At 38.2% G+C, this 21505-nt stretch overlaps 1 protein-coding gene across 1 annotated transcript in view; it reads left to right on the plus strand.

The window, feature by feature from the left end:
• Positions 1-17765: 17765 nt before the first annotated feature.
• Positions 17766-21505, plus strand: part of fhit (fragile histidine triad diadenosine triphosphatase) — a 307588-nt gene continuing 303848 nt past the window's right edge. Inside the window, exon 1 of the mRNA XM_061887265.1 lies at positions 17766-17838. The gene's annotated coding sequence lies outside the window, so the exon portion shown is untranslated. The remainder of the gene's footprint in view (positions 17839-21505) is intronic.

The raw sequence follows: 21505 nt of genomic DNA on the forward strand, positions 1-21505 counted from the left end.
TTACCCATCACGCAATATCCCGGAAAACGGCTTCAAAGTGCCTGATTTTAACCGTCGTTATATCCACCCGTCTATTGTCCGGTGACGTCACTGCGTGATGCCACCAGAAGCAAACATGGCGGATAGTACAGAAAGGTACAGTATATTAGCTCGGACACAGACTCGGATTTCAGCGGCGCAAGCGATTCAACAGATTACGCATGTATTGAAACGGATGGTTGGAGTGTGCAAGCAGATAGCGAAAACCAAATTGAAAAAAAAAAACTGAAGCTATTGAGCCATATCACGACAGACAGCGGCACGGGAGGAAGCGATGACAAATTCGGTGATCGCCTTCTAACCAACGATTGGTATGTGTTTGTTTGGCATTAAATGTGGGCGGGTAAGACTGGATGCAAATATAGCTACACATGAGGCATAATGATGCAATATGTACATACAACTAGCCTAAATAGCATGTTAGCATCGATTAGCTTGCAGTCATGCCGTGACCAAATATGTGTGATTAGCACATAATTAGCACATAAGTCAACAACATCAACAAAACTCACCTTTGTGATTTCGTTGATTTTATCGTTGGAAATGCATCTGCTTTGAGTGTCGCAGGATATCCACACATTCTTGCCATCTCTGTCGTAACATAGCTGTTGTTGGTACAGTGTGCAGAACAAACGAGGGACTTTCGCATCTTTTGGCGACTGGTGCAACTTGAATCCGGCCCTGTTCGTGTTGTTACACCCTCCGACAACACACCGACGAGGCATGATGTCTCCAATGTACGGAAAACAGTCGAAAAAATGGAAAATAACAGTGCTGATTTGACTTGATGTGTGTAATGTGTTTGAGAAAATGGCGGGTCGCTTCACATTGTGACGTCAAGGGTGAAAGGTCATTGCTCCGACAGCAAACAATTGAAAGGCGTTTCAAACGCCAAATTCACCTTTTTAGAGTTCGGAAATCGGTTAAAAAAACGAATGGTCTTTTTTCTGCAACATCAAGGTATATATTGACGCTTACATAGTTTTGGTGATAATGTTCCCCTTTAAAGGGGAACTACTGCATTCTGGTGAAGGATCCCAGTATATGCAGAGGCGGAAAACAGTTCAATTCCTCTTGAATGTGTGGTTAGAGTACAGCATAAGGGCAACAAGAGCACTACGTACAGAAAATACAACTTTCAACTCGGCTTCACTAGGACAAACTGGGCAGACCTGACTGCAGAAAAGGCGCTTAATCATTCAGAGGAAAAGTCCTGCAGACCACTAGTGGAACAAATAAGAGGCGGGCAGAGGGTGCCCTACATGACCGGGCCCTTTAAACCCAAATAATAAAGCTCATCATAACATAATTTTACAACGTACAGGGGGGCTTACAAGCTTCAGCACCATGGAGAGCGACTATGTCCTTTTCAAGTCCATCAAACGGACATTAAGTAGCTATAACAAACCAAGAGAACAACATAAACGCTCGGCTACAATTTCAAAGCAGTTCAGCACCACGGATAGCGACCACACCATTTTGACACCCACGTTACCTTCGGTATTTCAACTATTGAGAGCGCAGTAGCTTACAGCAGGAAGGAGATTCTTATGGCCCATTCGTCGCAGTTTACCCGACACATGAAACATCACAATTTGGGGGGTTGCAATGTCTACTTTAGCCACCAAGATGGCAGTAGAGTGGATAGGGTAGCAATTGCAACTCTGACCACAGCGTCAGTTGGTATTGTGTATTGTGGCGCTATCCATCATTTTTTGAAGATTTCATTGGAAAATGATTACCGCCCTCTCTTCTTCTTACGGGGGATCCACCCAGGAGGCCAAATGAATCCCTACCCTACTGTATATCAATAGCCGTAAAGTTGAATAAAACTGGCACGGTGAAACACATGTTCACGTACAAACACAAAATCAATGTGAAGTACCATATTTTCAGGACCATAGAACGCACCGGATTATAAGGCGTACTGCCGATAAATGGTCTATTTGCGATCTTTTTTCATATATAAAGCACACTGAACTATAGGCCGCATAAAAGGAATCATATATGTATTTTTTTTTTCTAAATGTAAAAAACTACCTTGTGGTCTACATAACATGAAATGATGGTTCTTTGGTCAAAATGTTGCATCGATGAGGTTTTACAGATCATCTTCAAGCCGCTCTCTGAGTGTCGCTTCAGGATGCGCCGTTTTGTGGGCGGTTTTATTTACGTGGCTCATCTTCGACATCCTCTTCTCCCCGTCATCTTTGTTGTAGCGGTGTAGCGTGCAAGGACGAGAGTGGTCAAAGTGTCAAAAGATGGAGCTAACTGTTGTAATGACATTCAGACTTTACTCATCCGGAAAAGCTTGTGAAAAACCGTCCGACCGGATCTCGCAAATAACTAAAGTCCCTTGGGTAATTAATGTTAACTCACTACACCGGTATGTTTTAGTGCTTTCATGGCGAGTTTACTCACAGATATAAGTATGAACCTTACACAACTTTATATTAGAAATGGCAACAGCGGAGGATAAATGTCCCATAACAGGAAGATAGAGAAAAAGAAGAAGGTTATCGACGACGGAGTCGGTACGCACTACAAAGGTGGAGGCTCGCAATTTTTCAGGATTTATGTGGATATTGCGAAACAAAACGGCAAATACGTCTTACCTTATACACACACCATTATAATATTCCTATGTTGAAGCACAGTACAATCCATCAAGCGGTGCGGCTTCATAGCCTACCAAATTCGTACTAAAATATTTTCTATGGGCTTCACGGTGGCAGAGGGGTTAGTGCGTCTTTCTCACAATACGAAGGTCCTGCAGTCCTGGGTTCAATCCCAGGCTCGGGATCTTTCTGTGTGGAGTTTGCATGTTCTCCCCGTGAATGCGTGGGTTCCCTCCGGGTACTCAGGCTTCCTCCCAATTCCAAAGACATGCACCTGGAGATAGGTTGATTGGCAACACTAAATTTGCCCTAGTGCGTGAATGTGAGTGTGAATGTTGTCTGTCTATCTGTGTTGGCCCTGCGATGAGGTGGCGACTTGTCCAGGGTGTACACCGCCTTCCGCCCGATTGTAGCTGAGATAGGCGCCAGCGCCCCCCGAGAGCCCAAAAGGGAATAAGCGGTAGGAATGGATGGAATGTTTGGGTATTTTTTAAGATTTTTGAGCGCCGTGTGTAATGTTATTTATTTTCAGTGGAACATATACAATGTTGGTGTTGTTGACTTGAGTTATATTGCCATCATAGTGCAGTCTGCACGAATTTCTTATGTGTGACTGCCATCTACTTGTCACACTTATCATTACACCATGTACCAAATAGAATAGCTTTGAGGTCGGTAAGCAAAACCACAATTATTTCTTACATTAGGCGCACCGGGTTATATTGCGCACTGTCGAGTTTTGTGGGGGAAAAAATAGGTCTTTAGTGCCCCTTATAGTCCGGAAGATACGGTACTATCAGCCTATTCACCATTATTTGAAGGGCATACAATGAGCCTCGTGTTTAGCGAACTTGTCCACAATGTCCCTTTTTTTTTTTTCACTCTCATTCTCTATGGAAAACATGGCAAACTCACACAGTCTCTCCTGTCTCACTTTGCTCCTCAAGTGGTTTTTAATTGGCTTTAACTTGGAGAATGAGCGCTCAGAGCCTGGCTCCGCCAGGTCCCCTTGCCACACTCGCAAGCCGTTCTGAAGCTCTGCCACGGCTGCACACCACATGGAGAGCTGGGGATCAAAAGAAGAGCTAAAGTAAAGAGAAGAAATTTGTAGCTACCTCACTGGCTGATTATTGGAAGGGCGACAGGCAGGCTGACGGCGTTTATGGCGGCGGCGATAACAGTGGTTCTATGTGCTTCCAGCTGGGTCCTTTACTGGTGCGATCATATTGTCACAGCTGTCACGGCTGTGGGTGTGGTGGCAAGGTGAGGTGGACTCAAATGCAGACAAGCGAGGTGGAAAGGAACACTGGATTGGATTCAATCAAATTCAACAAACCACAAAGAAGATAGGGGGATGGGGGAGATGGTTATTAATCAAAAAACTTTAACAACTGCATAATTTAATATACAAACGTAGCACAAACAATGAGACACACACATATATATATATATATATATAGACTATATGTATCCATCTATATATATATATATATATATATATATACTATATGTATCCATCTATATATATATATATATATATATATATATATATATATATACAGTTGTGATCAAAATTATTCAACCCCCACACAATTTTGGTGTTTTAGCAAGTAGGACATTTATTCCGTATTTTGTTTATAGTCATCCATCCATCCATTTTCTACCGCTTATTCCCTTTTTGGGGTCGCGGGGGGCGCTGGCGCCTATCTCAGCTACAATCGGGCGGAAGGCGGGGTACACCCTGGACAAGTCGCCACCTCATCGCAGGGCCAACACAGATAGACAGACAACATTCACACTCACATTCACACACTAGGGCCAATTTAGTGTTGCCAATCAACCTATCCCCAGGTGCATGTCTTTGGAAGTGGGAGGAAGCCGGAGTACCCGGAGAGAACCCACGCATTCACGGGGAGAACATGCAAACTCCACACAGAATGTTTATAGTTATATCAAATAAAAATGCATTAAATAGACAAATGCAAATTGAATTACAACATTATATTTTGTAACATACCAAACAGTGTCATTTCTCTTAATAGCTCACTGACAAAATTATTCAACCCCTTCAAGATCATAACTCTTAAGAACAGAATTTAAACAAGGTCTTTTCAATCAGGTGTTGAAAACACCTGTAGATGTGATTAGAACCATAACGAGCAACAATTAAACTGATTGAAAAAGACTCTGACGCTCAGCTTCTGGTAGATGGTCAATGGTGTATTTGCAACATGGTGAAGTCCAGGGAGTGGTCAAAGAAGTCAAGAGAGGAGGTAATTTCTCTTCATAAGAAAGGATATGGATATAAGAAAATAGCAAAAACATTACACATTCCAAGAGACACAGTTGGGAGCATAATTTGCAAGTTTAAAGCTAAAGGCACAGTGGAAACACTACCTGGGCGTGGTAGAAAGAGGATGCTATGTGCAACTGCTGTCCGGTATTTGAAGCGTACAGTGGTGAAAAACAGCTGAGGAACTACAACAGGACATTGCAGAGGGGGGAACGCAGGTTTTGTCCCGGACAATATGGCGCGCACTACGAGATGAAGGCCTCCATGCCAGAACTCCCAGGCGCACCCCACTTTTGACTACCAGGCACAAGAAAAATAGACTCCAGTATGCCAAAAATCATCTGGACAAACCCCAAAGGTTTTGGGAAACTGATCTATGGAGTGATGAGACAAAACTGGAACTCTTTGGGCCTATGAATCAACGTTATGTCTGTAAGAGAAAAAAATGAAGCTTACAAAGAGAAGAACACCTTGCCTACTGTTAAGCATGGTGGGGGGTCAATCATGCTCTGGGGCTGTTTCTCTGCCTCAGGTACCGGGAATCTCCAGCGGGCTCAAGGCATTATGAATTCTATTTCCTACCAGGATATATTAGCTGCAAATGTCATGAAGTCAGTGACAAAGCTGAGGCTTGGGAGAAGTTGGACCTTCCAACAGGACAACGATCCCAAGTATACCTCCAAATCAACATCAGAGTGGTTGCAGAAGAAGGGCTGGAAGACCCTGGAGTGGCCTTCACAGTCGCCAGACCTAAATCCTATAGAAAACCTGTGGTGGGACTTGAAGATTGCAGTTGCAGCACGCAAACCCAAGAATATGAATGAACTGGAGGCCTTTGCCCAAGAGGAATGGGCTAAAATACCTGTAGATCGTTGCAAGAAGCTTGTGTCCGGTTATGTATCACGTTTGAAGGATGTAATTACCGCCAAAGGGTGTTCTACTAAGTACTAAATATGCATGTAACTAGGGGGTTGAATCATTTTGTCAATGAGATATTAAGAAAAATGTCCTTTTTTGGTATTTTGAAAAATACAGTGTTACAATTTTAGTTGCATTTGTCTATTTGACACATCTTTATTTGATATGACTATAAACAAAATACATAATAAATGTCCAACTTGCTAAAACACCAAAATTGTGTGGAGGTTGAATAATTTTGATCCCAACTGTTTATGTATATATATATATATATATATATATATATATATATATATATATATATATATATATTTATATATATATATATATATATATGGGGGAGACACCGAGGGTAAGAAGCGGTAGAAAACCGAGGGTAAGAAGCGGTAGAAAACAGATTAGAAAGGTCAGATATAAAAAAAAAATGATATATATGTGTATATATATATATATATATATATATATATATATATATATATATATATATATATATATATATATATATATACACATACATATACATATATAAACGTAAATATAAGCAAAATACAATGATTTGCAAATCATTTTTAACCCATATTCAGTTGAATATGCTACAAAGACAACATATTTGATGTTCAAACTGATAAACTTTTTTTGTTGTTGCCAATAATCATTAACTTTAGAATTTGATGCCAGCAACAAGTGACAAAGAAGTTGGGAAAGGTGAAAATAAATATTGATAAAGTTGAAGAATGCTCATCAAACACTTATTCGGAACATCCCACAGGTGTGCAGGCTAATTGGGAACAGGTGGGTACCATGATTGGGTATAAAAGCAGCTTCCATGAAATGCTAAGTATTTCACAAACAAGGATGGGGCGAGGGTCACCACTTTGTAAGCAAATTGTCGAACAGTTGTAGAACAACATTTCTCAACGAGATATTGCAAAGGAATTTTGGGATTTTACCATGTACAATCCGTAAAATCATCAGAATGTTCAGAGAATCTGGAGAAATCACTGCACGTAAGCGATAATATTACGGACTTTTGATCCCTCAGACAGTACTGTATCAAAAAAACAGCATCAGTGTGTAAAGGATATCACCACACGGGTTCCCTAACACTTCATAAAACCACTGTCAGTAACTACAGTTGGTCGCTACATCTATAAATGCAAGTTAAAACTCTACTATGCAAAGCAAAACCATTTATCAACAACACCCAGAAATGCCGCCGGCTTCGCTGGGCCCGAGATCATCTAAGATGGACTGATGCAAAGTGGAAAGGTGATCTGTGGTCTGACTAGTTCACTTTTCAAATTATATTTGGAAACTGTGGACGTGGTGTCCTCTGGAACAAAGAGGAAAATAACCATCCGGATTGTTATTGGCGCAAAGTTCAAAAGCCAGAATCTGTGATGGTATGGGGGTCTATTAGTGCCCAAGGCATGGGTAACTTACACATCTGTGAAGGCACAATTAATGCTGAAAGGTCCATACAGGTTTTGGAGCAACATATGTTGTCATCCAAGCAACGTTATCATGGACGCTCCTGTTTATTTCAGCAAGACAATGCCAAGCCACGTGTTACAACAGTGTGGCTACATAGAAAAAGAGTGCGGGTACTTTCCTGGCCCGCCTGTGGTCCAGACCTGTCTCCCATCAAAAATGCGTGGCGCATTATGAAGCGTAAAATACGACAGCGGAGACCCCGGACTGTTAAACGACTGAAGCTATACATAAAACAAGAATGGGAAAGAATTCCACTTTCAAAGCATCAACAATTAGTTTCCTCTGTTCCCAAACGTTTATTGAGTGTTGTTAAAAGAAAAGGTGATGTAACACAGTGGTGAACATGCCCTTTCCCAACTACTTTGTCATATGTTGAAGCCATGAAATTCTAAGTTAATTATTATTTGCAAAAATAAAAGAGTTTATGTGTTGGAACATCAAATATTTTGTCTTTGTAGTGCATTCAGTTGACTATGGGTTGAAAAGGATTTGCAAATCATTGTATTCCGTTTATATTTACATCTAACACAATTTCCCAAGTCATATGAAAATGGGGTTTGTATATATATATATATATATATATATATATATATATATATATATATATATATATATATATATATATATATATAGATATATGTAGATGTATGTATTTAATATTACATAATATCAGTTTGTTTATTTGTCACTCAAAAACAATAGCGTTGGCATAAAATCAACTGATCGTTCACTAATCTAACAAATTAAATTAAATATGAAAATGTTTCTATGTAAGACTGCAACAAAGGTTGTTTATTAACCATTGTATAATATTCTTATTGTTGTTACTCAGCCAGCATTTTTGGGTCTTATGGACCCGTTGCATTTTGTGGCTTTAAATGCCTCACAATCAAACACTTTTATGTCAAAATACTGAACAGATGTGTATTAGGAAAATGTAAATATCTCTTCAGTATTTTAACATAAAAGTGTTTGATTGTGAGACGATAAAAGCCACAAAATGCAACATGTCCATCAGACCCACAAACGCTAGCTGAGTAACAACTATATGAAAGTTGCACGGAAAATTTCTCTGCCAGTTTATGCATTCCACAGGAATTCTTCTTTTGTGTTTCTGCACCTGCGGTCCCCACACAAGGTTGCAACATTGTTTATCAACACTGTCTGCTCTCATTTTCTCACACATTTGACCCGCTGATGTTCTGTGTTCCTACTTTCTGTCCTCCTCCAGTCTTAGCCTGCGGTGTGTGTGTGTGTGTGTGTGTGTGTGTGTGTGTGTGTGTGTGTGTGTGTGGTACACAGAACATCAATTTCTACACTTCTATGATCCCCAGTAGACCCAGCCATCTTATATGTGTCACGCCCAGGAAATCATGTTTTGTTTTGGTCATGTTATATTTTGTTTTTTGGACATTCAGTTCTTGCTTTTGCACGTCCTAGTTTTCATTGTTTCCATAGCAACTCATTAATCTTCACCTGGCCCTCATGTCACGCCCCTGTCCTCAGCCCTCACACCTGTTTGTAATGATCATAGTTATTATTTAACCCAAAGTTACCTAGTAGTCAGTGTGGCAACTTCACATCCCGTATTCCTCAACTCCTTTCATGCCAAAGACCATGCTGTTCATTTTGTCCACGCCACGTAAGTTTTGTTATTCATGCCACAGTGCAAGTGTTTTTGTTTCATGTTTATAGTTTGTAGCCTTACTGCCAGTCATTTGTTTTTCATTAGTCAAGTTTGTTCTCCCCCGTTGTGCGCGCCATTTGTTTGCCTTTTTGTAGTTTGTTTGTGTAGTAATAAATCAAAATAGATAGATGGATAGTACTTTATTTATTGTGCTGAAAATTTAAATTTTCTGCACAATCCCATTCAAGATCAGACAAACATTACCGGGAGACAGAACAGTATATTCCAGCACCCCTTACAAAAAAAGATGAGATACAGATAAACAAGGGGGGTGGAATGTGAGAAAAAAATAGAACATTAAAATAAAATGAAAAAAAAAAAAAAATCGGTGTAAGCCTGGGCCCTGGAGATGGGGGTCCAGACTGAGGCCAAGGGAAAAAAAACCCCACAACAACTCATAGCCAGAGTACACATCCCTCTCACATGTGTGTAAGAGGGAAACATCAAACATCACAGAACACAAAGGACATTAAAGACATTAAAGCAGTGGATACAACCAGCCACTTCAACATACAGCTATGAATAAAAAAGTAAAAGAAAAATATACACTGTGGTGGCCTCTGTATGTAAAAATGTACTTACATTCACGTCTCGCTCGTGCCAATTTCCCTTTGCATCGGAGAAACAAACTATCCCATAGTCCAAGTCATAGTCCAAGTGTGACAATATGTAATAGAAATTTGGAAGGGGGGTGTATGGTGTGTGGTCATTAAATATGTATTCTGATATATGTTCTTCACAGAAAATGAGCCAAATTCAGTGAGTCTCAGTTTGAAAAATGTATTAATTGTATCATTTTCTTTGAATAAAAAATGACCCAAAAACCACACAAAATTATACACGCTATTAATTGGGATTCATCCTGAGTGAACTTAAACAAATTTGATTACTGTAATAACTATTATAGATCCTAATTGATTGACAGCCTCAGTATTTTTTAAGTGACACACTTGGGTTGGAAAACAACACAAGCAACTTTTGGGCCCTGTACTGCGCATACACAAGTTTTATAGCCACTCACAAGATTGCGGTTGCGATGGAGCTTTCTGCTGATCTTCTGTATTTCCACTGTTGTCCATCTTGTAAATATAGTTCTGTATTTACTTGGCATGAAGCACAAATCCAGAGAGGCAGAGCAGTGGATGTAAAGTTGCTGTTTTTTCCAATATTCTGTCCCCTGTGTAGAAGGCTGCAGTAAGTAACAGTAGGCTCAACACGGATTCTTGGCATGGAAACACGAATGATGACTCAGATGTTTAGTCTCGGTCTTTGTTGTTCACAAAAGCCACAAAAGCCTTCGTTTGTCAAACTGAAACACGGACACCAAACACAGGATCTTATGTGCGTGACACATTTTTATATTGGCTCAAAAAGATCAAGCACAATACGAGTCCATGTTATGAACATCCTGTTATTTATGAAGTGGTGTAGATGATCACATTCAATAGATGACAACTCATTAACCTTGTGGATATGCCATTCATGTTTGTCTTGGCTTGAAAGATAACAGTAGTAGTACGCATGTGTACTTTTCTCATTTAGAACCCTTCTTTTGCCATTTTCATTTTTAAAAAATCCACTAAAAAACACTCCAAAACCTTAACAAATTAAACATATTTAAAAACCCAAGTAACATTAACATTGCTCTTAAGAAGCCAGAACGATATATATATATATATATATATATATATATATATATATATATATATATATATATTCGTAGTCTGGGGACCCCTGCTGTACATAATAGAACTCACGTTTCCCTGGTAGCCTGCTGTGGAGGAGGCATTTGAACGTAGTAGCCTTAAGTACACCGAACTGGCAGCTGATGCTTAGCAGAAGGGATAGAAAGCCAAGGTGTGCTCAGAGGAAGTTGGCTGCAGAGGTTTTGTGGGCCGGACAACCATCAGGCTGATTAAGGACATTGGAGTTCGAGGCCAAACCCTCTCAGGAGCAGCAGAGACAGCCATTCGGTGGCTCTGGGTGAAGAGGAGAGACACCATCTGGAGCTCTAGGGACGATGTGGCGCGGTTGGGCGAGTGGCCGTGCCAGCAACCTGAGGGTTCCTGGTTCGATCCCCACCTTCTACCAGCCTTGTCACATCCGTTGTGTCCTTGAGCAAGAAACTTCAACCTTGCTTCTGATTTGTCGTGGTTAGGGCCTTGCATGGCAGCTCCCGGTTCCGGGCCTGAACGTAATAATCTGTGACCAAAGTGACCATCGTTCTCACTGCAATCTTGCTCTTTGCTCTCTCTGTTTTCTTCCCCGTGTTTGATTGGTGTTGTGTCTTCCTCGTTGTCCTTCCTGCAGTCTGCCTTCGTGACGAGATGTGCGTCGTCTCGTCTTCCTTATTGCTCCTCTCTGGATTCCGGACTACCTCCCTCGATCCTCGACCTCCCGATTGGACACGGACCTTTTGACGCCTTGCTATACCCCCAATAACCTGCCTGTCTCACAGGACTTCCGCGTCTCTCAACACCCCCGGTAACACACAACAACTAATCTCCACACATAGTCTCACATACACATACAAGCTCTGATTTTTGTCACACTCCATTTCCTTACTTCATTCATATTATTGTTGTTATTATGTATTTTGTTTATATATATATAATAAACACATATACCTAAACCATGCTCCTTGTTGTCTGTGTCGTCTACTCCTCCCATACACAACAGTCTCAGTGTTTTTACAAAGCCATTCAACTTTAAGCACTCCCTGTTTAGCATTCTAATGTTGGCAGTTTATTAAAAGAGGTTGGAAAAGCAAGCGATTGTTTCCACAAACCGCCGCATCCGTGTAATGCGCATACGGCCACAACACATTAATTTATCATCATCCAAATATTCCAATTATAATTAAACATGGTGTCAGTTATCAAAACAACACCATAGCTTTGTGATGTGGCTTTTGTGAACAGAGCCTGCCGGGACTTAAAGACCTCGTTTTTTTATTTCCACCACCTTCTGTAGCCTTTGTTCCGTGTCCATATTCTTGTCTTTGTGTTTCTTAGATGTTTCATAATGCCTTCTTAGATTATATTTTTTCATTACAGCCACAATTTATCCACACAGGAGACACAAAGGTTTGCCTTTTACCTCTGTGAACTCTGGCTTGAAAGTCTCTGTTCTCATCGTCCACCTTAGCCATTATTGCTGAAAATTGACATCTGCCCTGAATGGTGATGCAAAACAGCAGCAGGAGGCTGTGGCCTGTGGGCTGGTTCTAATACTAATCATAGATCAGTGTTTTTCAATATTTTTTGAGCCAAGGCACATTTTTTGTGTTAAAAATATAGGAGGGACACCACCACCAGAAATCATTAAAAAACAAAACTCAGTTGACAGTAAAAAGTCATCACAATTGTTGGATATGACTTTAAACCAGGGGTCACCAACGCGATGCCCGCGGGCACCAGGTAGCCCGTAATGACCAGATGAGTCGCCCGAGGGCCTGTTCTAAAAATAGCTCAAATAGCAGCACTTACCAGTGAGCTGCCTCTATTTTTTAAATGTTATTTATTTACTAGCAAGCTGGTCTCGCTTTTCTCGACATCTTTAATTTTAAGAGAGACAGAACTCAAATAGAATTTGAAAATCCAAGAAAAAATTTCAAAGACTTGGTCTTCACTTGTTTAAATAAATTAATTTATTTTTTTACTTTCCTTCTTATAACTTTCAGAAAGACAATTTTTGAGAAAATAATAATACCTTAAAAAAGATTATAGGATTTTTAAACACATATACCTTTTTACCTTTTAAATTCCTTCTTCTTCTATCCTGACAATGTAAATCAATGTTCAAGTAAATCTTTTTTTTTATTGTAAAGAATAATAAATACATTTTAATTTAATTCTTCATTTTAGCTCCCGTTTTTTCGATGAAGAATATTTGTGAAATATTTGTTCAAACGTATTATGATTAAAATTCAAAAATATTATTCTGGCAAATCTAGAAAATCTTTACAATCCAATTTAGATCTCATTTCAAAGTCTTTTGAATTTATTTTAAAATGTTTGTTCTGTAAAATCTAGAAGAAATAACAATTTGTCTTTGTTAGAAATATAGCCTGGTCCAATGTGTTATATATTCTAACATAGTGCTGATTGGATTTTAACCTATTTCAAACATGTAATCAAAATTCTGAAATTAATCTTAATCAGGAAAAAATTACTCATGATGTTCCATAAATTATTTTTTAAATGTTTTCAAAAAGATTCGAATTAGCTAGTTTTTCTCTTCTTTTTTTCGGTTGAGTTTTGAATTTTAAAGAGTCGAAATTGAAGATAAACTATGTTTCAAAATTTAATTTTCTTTTTTTTCGTGTTGTCTCCTCTTTTAAACCGTTTAATTAAGTGTTTTTTTCATCTTTTATTCTCTACAAAAAAACCTTCGGTAAAAGGAAAAAAAATGTACGACGGAATGACAGACAGAAATACCCATTTATGTATATATATATATATATATCTATATATATATATATATATATATATATATATATATATATATATATATATATATATATACATACATATATATATATATATATATTTATATATATATATATATATATATATATATATATATATATATACATACATATATATATATATTTATATATATATATATATATATATATATATATGTATATATATATATATATATATACATACATATATATGTATATACAGTATATATATATACATATACATACATACACATACACATATAGATTTATATATCCATCCATTCATCCATCCATCATCTTCCGCTTATCCGAGGTCGGGTCGCGGGGGCAACAGCCTAAGCAGGGAAACCCAGACTTCCCTCTCCCCAGCCACTTCGTCTAGCTCTTCCCGGGGGATCCCGAGGCGTTCCCAGGCCACCCGGGAGACATAGTCTTCCCAACGTGTCCTGGGTCTTCCCCGTGGCCTCCTACCGGTTGGACGTGCCCTAAACACCTCCCTAGGGAGGCGTTCGGGTGGCATCCTGACCAGATGCCCGAACCACCTCATCTGTCTCCTCTCGATGTGAAGGAGCAGCGGCTTTACTTTGAGTCCCTCCCGGATGGCTGAGCTTCTCACCCTATCTCTAAGGGAGAGCCCTGCCACACGGCGGAGGAAACTCATTTCGGCCGCTTGTACCCGTGATCTTATCCTTTCGGTCATGACCCAAAGCTCATGACCATAGGTGAGGATGAGAACGTACATCTACCGGTAAATTGAGAGCTTTGCCTTCCGGCTCAGCTCCTTCTTCACCACAACGGATCGGTACAACGTCCGCATTACTGAAGACGCCGCACCGATCCGCCTGTCGATCTCACGATCCACTCTTCCCTCACTCGTGAACAAGACTCCTAGGTACTTGAACTCCTCCACTTGGGGCAGGGTCTCCACCCTTTTTCGGGCGAGAACCATGGACTCACACTCGGCTGCGAACCGATCCAGCGAGAGCTGAAGATTCCGGTCAGATGAAGCCATCAGGACCACATCATCTGCAAAAAGCAGAGACCTAATCCTGCGGTTACCAAACCGGAACCCCTCAACGCCTTGACTGCGCCTAGAAATTCTGTCCATAAAAGTTATGAACAGAATTGGTGACAAAGGACAGCCTTGGCGGAGTCCAACCCTCACTGGAAATGTGTTCGACTTACTGCCGGCGATGCGGACCAAGCTCTGGCACTGATCGTACAGGGAACGGACCGCCACAATAAGACAGTCCCATACCCCATACTCTCTGAGCACTCCCCACAGGACTTCCCGAGGGACACGGTCGAATGCCTTCTCCAATGCCTTCTAGATTTATATATATATATATAAATATATATATATATATATATATATAAATATATATATATATATATATATATATATATATATATATATATATATATATATACATATATATATATATATATATATATATATATATATATATATATATATGTATATATTTTTTAAAAATTAAAGGTAAATTTAGCAAATTGCATATTTCTGGCAATTTATTTAAGTGTGTATCAAACTGGTAGCCCTTTGCATTAATCGGTACCCAAGAAGTAGCACTTCGTTTCAAAAAGGTTGGTGACCCCTGCTTTAAACCATAACCAACCATGCATCAATATAGCTCTTGTCTCAAAGTAAGTGTACTGTCACGACTGTTCACATTATGCCATGACTTAAGAGTTTTTTGCTGTTTTCCTGTGTGTGATGTTTTAATCCTTGTCTTGCGCTCCTATTTTGGTGGCTCTTTCTCTTTTTTTGGTATTTTCCTGTAGCAGTTCGATGTCTTCCTCCTGCATCTATTTTGTTTTTGCAATGCAGACTATATAAGTTGTTTGCAATCCTTCTTTGTGGGGACATTTTTGATTGTCATGTCATGTTCGGATATACATTGTGGACGCCGTCTGTGCTCCACAGTAAGTCTTTGCTGTCGTCCAGCATTCTGTTTTTGTTTACCTTGTAGCCAGTTCAGTTTTAGTTTTGTACTGCATAGCCTTTTCTTAGGGGCAATCACCTTTTGTTTATTTTTGGTTTAAGCTTTAGACACCATTTTACCTGCAGACCGCCTCCCGTTGTTTCCGACATCTACAAAGCAATTAACTACCGGCTGCCACCTACTGATATGGAAGAGTATTACACGGTTACTCTGCCGAGCTCTAGACAGCACAAACACTGAACAACAACAACACAACATTTGCTGACTGTTATTACTGGTTTGCAAAATTTTTTTTTAACCCAAATAGCTGAAATTAGATAATCTCCCACGGCACACCAGACTATCTCACGGCACGGTGATTGAAAAACACTGCCATAGAGAATTGACTTTGACAGCTACATTCTAGTTAATTTTCCATTTATTTGACGGTTGTAGAATCTTGAAAGTCGCTACATAGGGTCTCCTAAAGATTCCTAAAACTAATTTAAAAATCCGGGGAAACCTAGCATTCCATCTTTTGACTCCTAGACTCTGGACTGATTTGCACCGGTCCCTCCCTGAGCTTGACTGGGGTGACTCTTTTACGAAACGTTTGAAGACTTCGCTTTTTAGAAAAGATTTTAGTTACTGGACTTTTACCTTCTACTTTTTTAAAATCCCTTTCATGATGTTGCCGCCGTTGTTTTAATTTAATTGTTGTGTTAATTCACCTATGTTTTGTACAGCAATGTGATTTTTTTTGTTTTAATCTGTGAAAAGCGTTTTCTAAGTAAAATGTACTTCATTGCTTACTTATACAAACAATAACAACTGCTTGTCAAGCTTGTTTGGAGTTAATGAATACATGTTACTTATATATTTACATGTTCATCACATTTTTGAAAATACAACACACATTGTAATTGATGGATTAGATATTTCTTTCTGTTTCATGTTTGTATTAGTTTTTTTTTGTTTTTAATATAACGTTGGGTAGGATAGGTTGGGTTTTTCATTCATCTCACATCAGGGAAAATAAATGATGTACCTCTCCAACATTTCAGTACAGTGTTCATTTTCCTGTCATTAATAATTCATTTGTGTAACGTTTGTCTCTCACCGGCAAACACATTCCCATTAATATCAATAGTATTTTCCCTCAGGCCATAAGACTCCTGAACGCATCATAATCATCCCTTCAAGTGCAACATATTTAAAGTATATTACAGTATATTTACAATATACTTACAGTAATGTATTTTTTAAAATCTGCACATTATTGCTCTTTTATCCTGCACTACACCAAGCTAATGCAACGAAATTCCGTTCTTGTCTGTACTGAGAAGTTCAAATTTGAATGACAGTAAATGGAAGTCCAAGTCGAAGTCTAAATTTGAATTTGATTTAGCTTTGGGCAATGAAACAATCCACAAAAATCCTTCAAATTATTTCTAATAAAAATGAAATGTTCTGTGTTGCTCTGATATTGTTGTTTTTTTTTTCAAATCAGGCATCACATCTGATTGTTTCTTACACAATGCACCAAATTGTTATTTACTTATACAAAAACTGCAGCACCCACATTTTTAATATTATTTATAATATATAGCATGTGTTCAATCATTTTAACCTGCTATCAGGTCATCGTCAAGAATACCAATAAAAAAAATACATTGAATAACAAAGATATATAATTAATTACTTTAACACATATAGTGCAATTAAAGATGCTAAAGCAAATCCAGATCAATACACTTGAAGCTATTTGAACAGAACATCCACATTTAAGTTTTTTTATTTTGACAACGTGGACCAAATCCTCATTCATGCAGATTATTGTTTCATTTTATGAATAGAGTACACTATCCATCCATCCATCCATTTCTACCACTTATTACCTTTGGAGTCGCGGGGGGCGCTGGTGCCTATGTCAGCTACAATCGGGCGGAAGGCAGCGTACACCCTGGACAAGTCGCACTCGTCACAGGGCCGAACACACCAATACAAATAAAATTTGGGCACAAGTGTACTTCAGGCTCAGTATATAGTGTCAGAGTATTTTTTGAAATCTTTATAATATACGTCACAACCAACAATTATTGGAGAACTTTATCGAACAACAATGTGTGCTGATTCGTAAATATTCTACTCTCTTTATTTGTAATGTGCACTAAAGTTGTGTACAATTTGTCTTACCTTTTATTTAGTTCTCTCTACAATCCCGGAGTTTGTGAACGCACCATTTTGTCGTCTCTGTTTTCGGGATTTGTAGTTTATTATCTACAATACTCAATCCTTTCAAAGCGAACACCTCGGGGGTATAACTACGTTATCCACAATGCAACAGTGCAACTGCTTGCCCTCCCGGATATACGGTAAGTGTCAAACGCATGAGCCGGTCGCTCAAGTAAAGTCCATTCTTCATTTTGAAACCGAAAAGTTAATTTAACTATCGTTTTTTTTCAGTTGCTTAATACTCCATAAGGACTATGTATGATCATACTGCGTCCTGGTCACTCTATGATTTATGGGCTGCATAACGTACAATATGACTGCACTTTGTATGAGACCATGTTGGTGTATTTTAATGGTCACTTCGGCTAGTATTAGTCACGTGTTTCCTCATTAAATATTGTTTTATATATGTTTTTAAATAAAACAATTTAGAGGCATTTATAATGTGCTATAAAATGTTCTGATATTTATTTAAAAGGTAAACTGGCTCATGTCTACACGTTGTTTTAAGCATTTATTTTACCACTAAAGCTAACCTTACAAGTCATCTAATATTTATATTTAATTGATATGGAGTCAAAAATTACAATTGAATATTTCTTACAAAGTTTCCTCAAACAAGCTGACGTGATGTATTTGTAAAAACAGTAAATCATACATTTTAACAATAAATATCACTGTCAATTATTTTTAATGACTTTATATGTTTATTATATTCATAGTACTGTACAGAAATGTAACATTCACCGTTTTTTCCAGAAAGGAGTAAATATATATCTAACATTACATATAACAACATCTAAATAAATAAAACAATGGACCAACAACCTCCTTGATGTTTAAATTTTTTTTTTTTATATTCAAAGACGTCAAAATAGGCAAAGAAAAAACACACACACCCTTTTTTGTTCAGTTTTTTTGTTTTTGCTGACATTTTTTGGGGGGTTTTATGAACTGTAACATCAAAATAAAACCGTTGTTTGGATCTAGGTATTTGTCTTTGACTAGTGTGTGAATGTGAGTGTGAATGTTGTCTGTCTATCTGTGTTGGCCCTGCGATGAGGTGGCGACTTGTCCAGGGTGTACCCCGCCTTCCGCCCGATTGTAGCTGAGATAGGCGCCAGCGCCCCCCGCCACCCCGAAAGGGAATAAGCGGTAGAAAATGGATGGATGGATGGATGTGAACAATACTTTTGCTTTGTTTTTGAATTACAGTGGGGCAAAAAAGTGTTTAGTCAGCCACCGATTGTGCAAGTTCTCCCACTTAAAATGATGGCACAGGTCTGTAATTTTCATCATAGGTACACTTCAACTGTGAGAGACAGAATGTGAAAAAAAATCCAGGAATTCACATTGTAGGAATTTTAAAGAATGTATTTGTAAATTATGGTGGAAAATAAGTATTTGGTCAACCATTCAAAGCTCTCACTGATGGAAGGAGGTTTTGGCTCAAAATCTCACGATACATGGCCCCATTCATTCTTTCCTTAACACGGATCAATCGTCCTTTCCCCTTAGCAGAAAAACAGCCCCAAAGCATGATGTTTCCACCCCCATGCTTCACAGTAGGTATGGTGTTCTTGGGATGCAACTCAGTATTCTTCTTCCTCCAAACACGACGAGTTGAGTTTATACCAAAATGGATACATGGATGATACAGCAGAGGATTGGGAGAATGTCATGTGGTCAGATGAAACCAAAATAGAACTTTTTGGAGGAAAAAGAATACTGATTTGCATCCCAAGAACACCGGACCTACTGTGAAGCAGTGATCAATGCATCGTTAAAAATAAATTGTCTGCGTTAGTGCTTATAAAAACAATATTGCTAATAATTAGTTAATATTTAGGTCTTGAGGTGGAGTATAGTTGCCAGTTTTTGGACGTTTATTTATGTAGTGGTCTCTTTGGGTAGCTCCCATTGACTCCATTGTGAGCTGACTTTTGCTAAAATTTATAGATGAATACAAAAACGAAAAACATGTGTTCTTGTCTTACAGACCAATTGTGAATGATACCATACCATACCAACTTTATTTATAAAGCTCTTTAAAAACAACCACAGTTGAAAAACAAATGATGGGCAAAATAAATAAAAAATTCTGTACCCCTTTCAGAGGTGGGTAGTAACGCGCTACATTTACTCCGTTACCTTTACTTGAGTAACTTTTGGGATAAATTGTACTTCTACGAGTAGTTTTTATGCAACGTACTTTTACTTTTACTTGAGTATATTTATAGAGAAGAAACGCTAATTTTACTCCGCTCCATTTGTCTGCAATCAGGTCGCTACTCGTTACTTTTTTTTTTTTATCGATATGTTAATGCACGTTTTGTTTGTTTTGATTTTGTCAGACACGCATTCAAAGTAGGATCTACGCATGCCTGTGTTTCACCAATCACATGCAGTCACTGGTGACGTTGGACCAATCAAACAGAGCTAGGTGGACACATGACTGTGATACGTAAAACATGTTGACAAACTTATTCGGGTGTTACCATATAGTGGTCAATTGTACGGAATATGTACTGTACTGTGCAATCTAATAATAAAAGTTTCAATCAATCAATCAAAAGTGTAAAGGAAAAAAGACACTTTTTATTTCAACCGTACTTCCGGTGAAAAGCCTAAAGACTGATCGCACAGTTCCTGTCTTCACAATAAAAGCGCCGCTCCATCGCGCCTGTGCTAACAAAATAAGAGTCTCCGAAAGCCAGAGCAAACAAGCTAGCAAGCTACGGAGTTTGCCGCCAATGTATTTCTTGTAAAGTGTATAAAAACGAATATGGAAGCTGGACAGATAAGATGCCAAAAACCAACGACTTTCATGTAGTATTAGACAAAAAAGAGGAACTTTTTTTCTCCTCCATTTGAAAACGTGGACGTCTGATTCCAATCAATGCAAGTCATCAGAATCAGGTAATACACCAACTTATATTCTTGTCTTCATGAAAGATAGGAATCTATATGTTAAACATGCATGTATATTCATTAAAACACCTTCAACATGTGAAAAAAACGGCAAAATAAATAAATATAAATTATATACTGTATATGTAAATGTATGTGTGTATATATATATATATATATATACATATATATATATATATATATATATATATGATGTGTGTGTCTATAAATGATTTGTGTGTGTATGTATGATATGTGTGTGTATATATGATATGTGTATGTATGTATATGTATATATGAGGTAGATCACCTCGACTTGGTCATTTACTAAGTAATTGATAAACGTTGAAAAACTTATTGGGGTGTTACCATTTAGTGGTCAATTGTACGGAATATGTACTGTACTGTGCAATCTACTAATACAAGTTTTAATCAATTAATCAATCAATCAATCAAATCAATGAATGCCTACTGAGGCTATGGTGCTGTTAAGTTATTGTGGCTCAATGTGCCATTTTTCTTATTTTATTTTAATGTACTATTATTTAATACATATTATTGTTTTAGTTGCTTAAGAGATATTCCTGGCTCTGAATTTGCTCATTGCTATTTTTTTGTTTTTGTGCATTATTTGTTGCCGTAATCAGGTTACTCATCAGTTACTCAGTACTTGAGTAGTTTTTTCACAACATACTTTTTACTTTTACTCATGTAAATATTTCGGTGACTACTCCTTACTTTTACTTAAGTAATAAATCCCTAAAGTAACAGTAATCATACTTGAGTACAATTTCTGGCTACTTTACCCACCTCTGACCCCTTTTAAATAGCAAATTATTGTTCAGGAATATGAACAATGTATATACAGTAGTGGTCAAAAGTTTACATACACTTGTG

Source organism: Nerophis ophidion, linkage group LG02 (genome assembly GCF_033978795.1).
Source record: "Nerophis ophidion isolate RoL-2023_Sa linkage group LG02, RoL_Noph_v1.0, whole genome shotgun sequence".
In the NCBI taxonomy this organism is placed as follows: domain Eukaryota; kingdom Metazoa; phylum Chordata; class Actinopteri; order Syngnathiformes; family Syngnathidae; genus Nerophis; species Nerophis ophidion.